Source organism: Chenopodium quinoa, unplaced genomic scaffold (genome assembly GCF_001683475.1).
Source record: "Chenopodium quinoa cultivar QQ74 unplaced genomic scaffold, ASM168347v1, whole genome shotgun sequence".
In the NCBI taxonomy this organism is placed as follows: domain Eukaryota; kingdom Viridiplantae; phylum Streptophyta; class Magnoliopsida; order Caryophyllales; family Amaranthaceae; genus Chenopodium; species Chenopodium quinoa.
In genome coordinates this window covers 1,711,109-1,721,805 of record NW_018744167.1, presented here as the reverse complement: position 1 = coordinate 1,721,805, position 10,697 = coordinate 1,711,109, and positions in this window count along the sequence as shown.

Genomic DNA, 10,697 nt, shown 5'->3' with positions numbered 1-10,697 from the left:
AATGGTTAGAACTAAAAGTGATCAACTACGGCCTGGGCCGATCCGGTCCGAAAATAGGGTGGGTTTGGGCAAGCCAAAAATCACTTTTTAGTCAAAAAGCCAAACTCAACCCAAAAAGTCTGCTTGGCTCGACAAGCCCACTACTTTATTGCGGGTTTGAACATGACATTTGATTTTAAGGCCTGACCTGCCCGGCCCGAATTTTTTTATCACCGTTAGAACTGTCTACTTTTCCCATTAGCAACAGTCCAACATTTTTGCTTTTGTATATGCCTCCTTTTACTAACTATAATCCACCACTTACTTTTATGCGACTGATCTGACTAATGGTCGTATGTATTATATAACCTTGGGATGTTTCCCTCTATGATTATGTGAGTTTTTGACATTAGGTTCCGAAACTTTTGCATTGGTCTAATTTCGTGTAGTATTTTAGCCTTCAAATTTGACTTCTAAGGAACATTATTTTGTTGCACTCAACAAGATTATGCATCAAGGTTCTTCCTAAAATTTGTGAACAAAAAATAATGGCACAAAAAAATCTCTTATCAAATACAACAATGTTTGGACTTGTAACTGCTTTTCGGTGAACATTATTTTGTTAAGTTTACGTTATTAACAAATAATTTTCGAAAATCATATATACAAAGTTCATGACTTCATGTAACATAAGATCCAAGAAGTAAATTCAAGTCATCTTCTACTCACTTTGACGAATAAGCAAAAATCAAAGTAGTATTATTATAATTTTAAGAAACCTTCAGCTTAACATGAAACATGCTGTAACCTACTGTTTGGGTCCAATTTAGTCCAATTGGATTTAGGCATTAAATGATCCAATTAAAAGCCCAAGGTCAAAGTTCATCTCTCCAATTATGCTAAAGTCAAAGATTAGTCCTCAAGGCAAGCCAATTGGGCTAAGGCCCAACTTCTCCATGTATGAAGAGGTATAAAAGCCATCAATATTACATTTGTACATTCATTCAAGCAAAGCCTCAAGCAACTAATTCTCTTGCATAGTCTTCTCTTTCAACACACTGTACTGACTTTAGCATCGGAGGGGCCTTCCTCGACAACACCCCCGAGGCTAGTTTACGTGTGTTTACTGTGCAGGAAACCCTCGGCCCAACATTACTTGGATCGAATCTAGTCTTCACCACTTCATCGGACCTTCGGCAAGGTCCCATTGTTTTCACCCGAAACAATTTGGCGCCGTCTGTGGGGAAGACTTTCAAAAATATTTAAGCCAAATTTCTAACCAAGATCATCTTGCAATTATCTTAGTAGCAATGGCTAAGAACCGCAAAGGCAAAGGCCTCCGTCAAGGAGCGGGCGAAAAGCCTAAAACCCCTACACCATCACCCTCGCCGGACCGGAACTCTCCCAAGGGTGCCAGCTCAGGGGAGGATCATACAGGGAGGATTCCCTTTCTCCCGTAATTCATGACTCTCATCATAGGCCGAGTCACTCTCAGTCTAGCAGGGGTGAGTCCGATCATAGGACACATTCAGTGCCCCAAAGCCAACCATCGACTGTGCGCCCTCATTCCCATACTCGGCCGAGGACCCCTTTGACGGGGCCCAGCTCGGAGGAGGTGGCAAGAGCGCTGGCAGTGCTCATGGAGGCGATGAGGGCACAAAATATGCCACCACATCGTGATCGAACTCCTCCGCATACCCGGCATCAGCGGAGGAAGCTAGACCATGATGGTGGGAAGCTTCCTTCCTTCCGGGAACTGGAAGAGTGGGAAGAGGAAACCTGGAAAAATGAAAAAGAGAGGAAAAAGAACCCTCAATTTTTAAAAGGATCCTCATCCTCCCGACCAGAAACGCATAAGAGCAGCAGCTCAGCTTCTCGGCCAGAATCTACTCACCGAGAACCTGAGACTGTTCGCCGAAGCGTCCTCGACCGACTCGGCGGCAAGGAACCGAGCGTGCGCAGTCGCCTCTCGTTCCCTGCGGCCGAGGCCCAGACTTCCCAGCCAGGGACGAAAACCACTCCTACCTCTCTAAGAGGGCGGAGCGCGGTCCCTTCGGCCAGGAACAAGGGCAAGGCCGTTATGCTACCCGCCAGTTCGCCATTCGAGCAATGGATACTGGAAGAGCACGTGCCCACGGTTAAAATACCGTCGCACATCACATATGACGGGACCTCGGATCCGAAGGACCACGTGGCCTCGTATGAGACTCATATGCATCTTTGCCCCAGATCCGAAGCGACTTGGTGCAAATATTTCCCAACCACTCTCAAGGGGGTCGCGCAAGCGTGGATCTCCAAGGGAGTAAAGCAAGGCTCCATAACAGGGTGGGATGATCTGTCCTCCAAATTTAGGAGCAAGTTTTCCACGGCAAACCGCCGAGAGAAGACTACTGCAAAACTCATGAGTCTGCAGCAGGGGGAAACCGAAAGCCTCCGAGACTATCTGACCCGTTTCAGTAACGAGTCATCCAGCGTCTCTCAGCTGGACCAGGGGCTAGCCGTTTTTGCAATGCAGAATGGCCTTCAGCCCGGGAAGTTCCTAGACTTCATGGTCATGCATACCCCGCAGACCTTGGAGGAAGCTCTGAATGCCTCGGATAAGTTCATCCGAGCCGAAGAATGGAACAAAGCGAAAACCCAACCTTAATTCGGGGGAGGGAAACAAAGACAAATACCCTTGTCTGAAGGCCAAGGCCATAAGGCAAAGGGAAAGTCAAAGGCCTCGGGGCAATATTCGGCCAGCGACCCAAAGAGGGAAAAATCTGCCTCATACACAGGCAGATACGAGTCCTACACTCCGCTCTCTCTTCCACGCGCTAAAATTTACAGCGTGACGAAGGAGGAGCAGAGTTACCGAAAGCCGAGACCACTCCCAGAGTGGTATCAGCGAAAAAATAAAAATCAGTGGTGCGAGTTCCACGAGTCTCCGGGACACAACACTGAGGAGTGTATCCAACTGAAGGACCAGATAGAGGACATGGTCCGGAAGGGATACTTGAAAAAATACATCGCGGATCACCGCGAGAAAAAAGAGTCCGAGAAGTCAGCAAAGGACTCTCGGCAAGACCTCAACTTCCCCCGGAAGAACAGTAAAAAGTCGGAGGGGAAATTCTCTCCGATCAATGTTATCTCGGGAGGAATATGCTCTCGGAGGGAGCACAAGCGACACCTTAGGGCTTTGACTCACCAGGTGAACAACGCTGACATTCAGTCTCCCCAATCGCCGGTGCCGAACATGACGTTCACAGCCGCCGACTGCCGGGGGATAACGTTCCCTCACGAGGATCCGTTGGTGATCATCGCCACGGTGGCCAACCACGACGTCAGTAAGGTCCTTGTTGACGGTGGCAGCGGAGCAAACATTCTGTTCCGAAAGGCCTACAATCAAATCAAGCTGAAGCCCAAGCACCTTACGCCGGTACCCTACCCGGTATCCGGGTTCAACGGGGCTTCAACTTATCCAGATGGGAAGGTGACACTTCCTATCACCATCGGCTGCGATGAGGCAGCCAGGAACGTCATGATTGAATTTTTGGTCATTGACGCTCCTTTAGTGTACAACGTGATTTTGGGGAGACCCATAATTCATGAGATCCAAGGGGTCGTCTCAACTTATCATCAGCTGATGATTTACGTCTCAGACGCCGGCTTCCCCGAAAGGATACAGGGCAACCAAAAGGACGCCCGAAGGTGCAACTACCTCAAGCCATCCAGTAGTCGCCCAGATGACGACAAGGACGAGGAGGAGAAAGAAAAAAAAAAGAGCCAAGCACAAAAAAGCCGAAAGGCCTAAGTGCTTCGGCCCTAGGATCTTAAACCCAGAGGTAAAGGGCCCGAAAGGGAAAATGCTAGCTCTTCAGCTGAACAACAAGACTCAGAGAGCCAGCCGAAGAACAAAAAGACTGGGACACCTGCTGACATAGGCAGCAGGCCAGATTATGAAGAGTCCAGTCCATCAGCAATGGACATGGACCAACAGACTGAAACAGTTGAGTTGTCCGAAGGAGACGTTGAGAAATGTGTAACAATCGGGATGGACCTTGATCCGAACACCCGTTGTGAACTTATTCAGCTCCTTCGGGACAACAGAGATGTGTTTGCTTTCTCAGCAACTGATATGCCCGGGATAAGTCCAGACCTCATCTCCCATAAGCTTAATGTTGACCCAACGTGTCGACCAATTAAGCAAAAGAAGCGGATTACTCCGCTAATAAGAACCGAGACATCGCAGCCGAGGTCAAAAAATTGCTGGAGGCAGGCTTCATCGAACCTTGCCAATATCCAGAATGGCTGGCAAATGTGGTGATGGTTCAGAAGGCCAATGGTACCTGGAGGATGTGCGTTGACTTCACGGACCTAAATAAGGCTTGTCCGAAGGATTTCTATCCCTTGCCGAGAATCGATCAGCTAGTCGATTCGACAAGTGGCCATGCCTTGCTTAGTTTCATGGACGCATTCTCGGGGTATCATCAGATCTTCATGCACCCCGACGATCGAGCAAAGACAGCATTCGTCACGAACGCTGGGGTGTACAATTACAAAATGATGCCCTTCGGATTGAAAAATGCGGGGGCAACCTATCAAAGGCTGGTGGATCAAGTTTTTGCCGATCAAAAGGGCCGAAACATGGAATTCTATGTCGACGATTCGATCGTCAAAAGCAAAAGACCTGAGGACCATGTTAAGGACCTGGCTGAAACTTTCGCCACCTTAAGAAAGCATCAAATGAAACTGAATCCGAAGAAGTGTGTCTTCGGTGTGAAGTCAGGGAAATTCCTTGGGTTCATAGTCAGCAAAAGGGGGATTGATGCCAATCCCTCCAAAGTCAAAGCAGCGCTCGACCTTCCTGAGCCGAAAACAAAGCGGGATGTTCAACGGCTCACCGGAAGAATGGCAGCCCTCTCGAGGTTCATTTCCAGAGCTTCGGATAAGGGGTTACCTTTCTTCAAAGCCCTGAAACTCCCGAAAACAAAAGAGCTCGTTTGGGAGGAAGAGCAAAAAGACGCCTTTAAACAGCTTTGGGAGCATCTGGCTCAACTCCCAACGCTGGCTAGCCCAGCAGAAGGAGAAACTTTGTACCTGTATGTGGCCGTTAGCCCAGCCACCATCAGCGCAGTACTGCTGAAGGAAGAAAGTAAAAGTCAGCAACCGATCTACTTTGTCAGTCATACACTGACGGATGCCGAGACTCGCTACCCTCTACTCGAGAAAGTCGCTTTCGCGGTAGTAGTAGCTGCTCGGAAGCTGAGGCCCTATTTTGATTGCCATCAGATAGTGGTCTTAACTGATCAGCCGTTGGAAAAAGTTCTCGGCAAGGTTGAAAAATCTGGTAGGCTAGCCAAGTGGGCTTTTGAGCTCACCGAATTCAGCATCAGCTACCGTCCGAGGGCTGCCATTAAGGCTCAAGCTCTAGCGGATTTCTTGGCCGAATGCTCATACCAAGAAGCGCTAGACAATGAAAAGAAAGTCTGGACCGTGTTTACAGATGGATCTTCCACCGAAAACGGTTCGGGGGCAGGAGTAGTGATAACTTCTCCCGAAGGCAAATCCTTTGAGTATGCACTAAAATTTTCTTTTAAGGCCTCGAACAACGAAGCCGAATATGAGGCAGCAATCGCCGGCCTAGAATTGTGTATCTCCCTGGAAGCCGATCATGTCTACCTGAAAACAGACTCTCAGCTAGTTGCATATCAGATTAGCGGCAGCTACGAGGCCAAAGAGCCCTCCATGATAGCTTATCTTGCCAAGACCAAGTCAGTCATTGCAGAGCTGAAAACTTTTGAGGTTCAGCTGATCCCAAGGGGTCAGAATACTCAAGCCGATGCACTCTCCAAACTTGCCAGTTCATCTCTTACCGAGTTGAACAGATCTGTATATGTAGAAGTGCGTCGAGAGAGAAGTGTCGACGAAGCACCTGAAGTGTGCTGCGCTGACCCAGAGCCTAGTTTGATGGACCCCATCCTAGCTTTCAAGCTTCGGGGAGAAACTCCCGAAGATAAAGCTTTGGCCTCCAAGATGAAGAGAACCAGCTCAAGGTTCATTGTCTTCAAGGGGGAACTTCTGAAAAAGTCCTTCTCAGCCCCATTGCTGAAATGCGTGGGACCAACAGATGCAGATTATATCCTACGGGAGATTCACCTCAGCATCTGTGGGAACCACATTGGGGGAAAGACCTTAGCCCACAAGGCATTGAGGGCTGGATATTACTGGCCCACCATGATCGCAGATGCTAAGGAGCTGGTCTGGAAATGCGAAAAATGTCAAAATACGCTCCAGTTATCCACCAACCAGCAAGGGATCTTCAGCCGATCCTTAATCCACTCCCGTTTGCCCAATGGGGACTGGATATACTAGGACCATTTCCAGAGGTTGTGTACCAGAAAAATGGCTGATAGTTGGTGTTGACTACTTCAGTAAATGGATCGAGGCCGAAGCAGCCTCGAACATTACAGAGCAAACTGTCAGAAAATTTATCTGGCAGAATATCATCACTCGTTTTGGCATCCCCAGAGTATTTATCTTCGATCATGGGAGGCAATTTGATAACTTACCGTTGAAGCGGTATACAGATCAGTTCGGCATCAAACTGGAATATTCAGCGGTATGCCACCCGCAAAGTAACGGACAAGCCGAAGCTGCAAATAAACAGATCCTAAATGCCCTCAAGAAGAGGGTGGAAGATCAAAAGTCCAAGTGGCTGGAGGAGCTCCCTGGAACCCTTTGGTCCCTTCGGACAACTGAAAAAGAGGCAACGGGCTATTCACCTTTTGAACTGGTGTATGGTGCCGAAGCCGTTCTTCCAGTGGAAATTGGCTCTGAGAGCCTACGAGTGCACCACTTCTCGGCTGAGAATGAGCGACTGATGAGGGAATCTCTCGATTTCCTCGACGAAGTAAGAGACTCAGCCCGAGACAGAATGGCCGCTTATAAGCAGAGAATCAGCAAATTTTATAACCGAAGGGTCCATGCAAGGCCTCTTAAAATTGGAGACCTTGTCCTCCGAATTGCTGTTGCAGTTCAGAAAGGCCGAATCCATGGGAAACTCTCAGCGGCATGGGAAGGACCTTATGAAATCTGTGATGAGCTTCAGCCAGGGACATACCGACTTCGGCAGTTGGATGGAACTAAGTTGAAAAATCACTGGAACGCTGATGTACTGAAAAAATATCATGTGTAAACCCTTCGGGGCAGGACAATCTTTTTAAGTACATTTTGAACTAATGAAAGGCCTTGGAGCCACCATTTATATAAATGTTTGCAACTTTTCATCCTTTCAAAGTTTTCTTGGTTCTATCTACTCTTTAAGGGTTTTTTATTCAGCCTCGTCTGGAACCTTTGCCTTCGGGTAACTGGGTTTCAGATTGCTGACAAAACTCGTCTTTTTAAAGAACACTGGTCTTTCAGCTGAAGTCAAACTTCAGTAAGACTTGTTCTCCAAAGACATGAGTCCATGGACAATTCTGGGATATTGCCTTAACTGAGCCTTGTATCCCAGAGAGCCATTGTCCGAAACATTGCCTTCAGTTGGCCCTGTGTTTCGGAAATCCATTTTTCAATGATAGACAGAAAATCAAGGATAACAGCAACTGTTGGAAATTTTTTATTTAGCCTCGTCTGGAACCTTCGCCTTCGGGTAACTGGGTTTCAGATTGCTGACAAAACTCGTCTTTTTAAAGAACACCGGTCTTTCAGCTGAAGTCAAACTTCAGTAAGACTTGTTCTCCAAAGACATGAGTCCATGGACAATTCTGGGATATTGCCTTAACTGAGCCTTGTATCCCAGAAAGCCATTATCCGAAACATTGCCTTCAGTTGGCCCTGTGTTTCGGATATCCATTTTTTAAAGAACTCTAGTCTTTCAGCTGAAGTCAAGCTTCAGTAAGATTTGTTCTCCAAAGGCGTGAGTCCATGGACAATTCTGGGATATTGCCTATCCCAGAAAGCCATTATCCGAAGCATTGCCTTCAGTTGGCCCTGTGTTTTGAATACCCATTTTTAGGAAATAAAGAAATTGTTTATTCAGCTGAAGCCATACTTCAATTTCTGGGGGGGCAAGAAGCACTACCAGTGCAAGTTTATGTTCAGCAAAATTGAAGAAACAGTAAAGCACTCAAAAACAAAGCAGCTGAAGAAAAGAACATCAAATTAATAATAATCTATGCTCAGAAATTGAGCTACAAGTTCAAATAAACTGTATCGGCAGCCGCCCACAAGCGGAAAATAACAGCTGCCGAAATACGTACAGAAGCAAAAAAATAAACTGTTTTGTACGACAAGGCAAGCTGAAGCAAAAAACAAACAAGGCAAAAAAATTCAGAAAGCGGCAAGTCTAAAGTTGAGCGCATGATGAACCGCAAGATTCTGAAGAAGACTGCCCGAGTCCCTATGCTTCAGCCCGAGGATCAGACTGGTCAGCGTTGTTGAGCCCCATGGTGGTCTCAGCCCCAGCAGCAGAAGAAGCAGGCTTTGCACTCTGCCGAGCCTCCCTTTCCCTCTGTTCAGCCTCCAACTCCATTCTCTCAGCTTCTTCTTCGGCTTCCTCAGCCTTAAGGATTTCAGCTTCGACTGGAGTTGCATACTTCATATGAGGGTCTTCGGGATTCTGGACCCATTCAGCACATTTGGACCAGTCCAGCTTCGGCTCAGCATGAAGGCAGACTCTTCGGCACACTCTGAACCCGTTTCTGAAACCCATTTCATATTCTTCCTGGGTCTCCTCCAAGACTTCTTCTGGGTCTCCTCCAAGTCTTCCTTGGATTTCTTCAGCTCATCGGCGAGCCTGGAGGAGGAACCTTTCAGCTCATTCAGCTCCTGCTGAACTTGGGAAGCCTCTGTCTAAGCCTGGGCCACTTCTTTCTTTTTGGCCATCAGCTGATCCTCAACTTCTTGGAGCTTAGCTCTCTGAGCTTCAGCAGCAGCAACAGCAGCAGCAGCCTCTGAGAGTTGGACATCCCTGGCTTGGAGCATCTCTTCAGCAGCCATTCTGCTGGCTTCAAGAGCTTCTAGCCGTTGCTGCACTTCAGCTTGTGCAGCAGCTCCTTCCTGGATTCGGCTCTCAATGGTAGCCTTGAATTTGGAGATGTCCACTCCCATGTGCTCTTGGAGGATTTTTTCCCCTTCCATCAGTGGGGGAAAAACTTCCTTCTCCATAGCGTCGCAGAAGGTTTTGAAGGCTTCAGCAGCTTTTTTCTCGTATTCCTCACCCTTCTGCTGCTTCTCTTCAGCTGCTGCTTGCTTCAGCTTAGCAAGCTTTAACTCCTCTTCGGCTACCTTTTTGTCGTGCTCGGCAGCGTCTACCCTATCTTGTAGGGTATCTATCAGCTCTACAGTGAGAGTCTGATTGTGCACGAACTGAAAACATGAGCACAAGTGATCACCTGCATCATCAGCAGTTGGTTAGACCTGGCTGGGTCAGGAACTGATCTGCCGGATTCGCCCATCCCAGCAGTGGCCTTCAGCGACCAGATTCTTGCCCTATCTACTTCGGACGTGCCAGCAAAATCGCCGAAGTAGGCTGCAGCACCTTCTCGGTTCTGACCCCATATGAGGTCCCAGATGTGATCTGGGATTGGAATTCGGGGGTCGAGAAACCCATTTCTCCAGATTGCAGAGTCTGGAAGGAAGGAAAGGATGATGACGGAGCTTCTTTAACTTTGGATGGCTCAGCATCCTCCTTCTCAGAAGAGTCAATTATTATGACCTCTTCTTCTTCAGGGGTGAGGACGAAAGCCTCAACCTCTCTTGCAATGTCTGCCGTGAAACCCTCGGCACTGGGCATCACGGCATCCTCATTCTTGTGCTCAACATCACTCTCCTGAACTTCTTCTTGGACCCCTCCCTTAGATTCGGGAGTTTTCTGATCCACCTCCATCTCAGGAGGTGGCGGGGGGTCTTTGGAGGTGATTGAGGTGGTGGCCGGGGAACCCTCGGCGATCCATTGCCTTCCTCGGGTTCCCTTATTTCAACGCCGATGGTCATCGGCCTCCGTTGAAAGTCATGCGGGCCGATGATGGCCATTCTTCGGCGCCTTTTCTGAAGCGGCTGCTCGTCCATGTCTGAGTCTGAAGACTCTTCTTGTATCTGGTCTTCGGGACGAACAGGGGCTTTCCCTTCTCTGTGTCTGTTACTCTCTTCAGACTGTAAAAGACAGGGGGAGGAAGAATGTGAGTACAAAAAAAAAAAAAAACAGAAACAGACAAAGTTAAGTCTGAAAGCTCACCGAGGTCTTCAGCAAAGCCTCGTCTTCTTCAGCTGCCCTAGCTGCAGCTTCTTCTTCACCAGCCCTGGAGGACCCTTCTCCTCCTTCACAAGCTTCAATAACCCGTGCAACCTCTTCGGCCGTACGGGCAGCTTCAGCTTCTTCGTCCAGCAGCTGAAACCAGGGATCTCTCTTCTTCCACCAAGGCTTCTGCCTCTGATACATAGCAACAGCCTCAATTTGGAAGTGGGAAGAGTCTAGATGAACTTCCCTATGCCTCGGTTCAGTGATAAAGGGGGCCCGATCAGTTACAACTTGTTCTCGGTTGACGCCAAGACGAGCGTAGTTAATGCCGACGTTGGTCTCGTCCCGCTCTGAAAAAGAAAAGGGGAAAGGTCAGTTCAGTTAGGTTGGCACATCATAAAAAAGCGAAGTGAGAGGAGAAAAAGAGATAATTAAAAAGCCTCGGCCCCAGCCGAAGAAGCTTACCATCCTTAAACTTTCGGCTGAGGTCAACAGC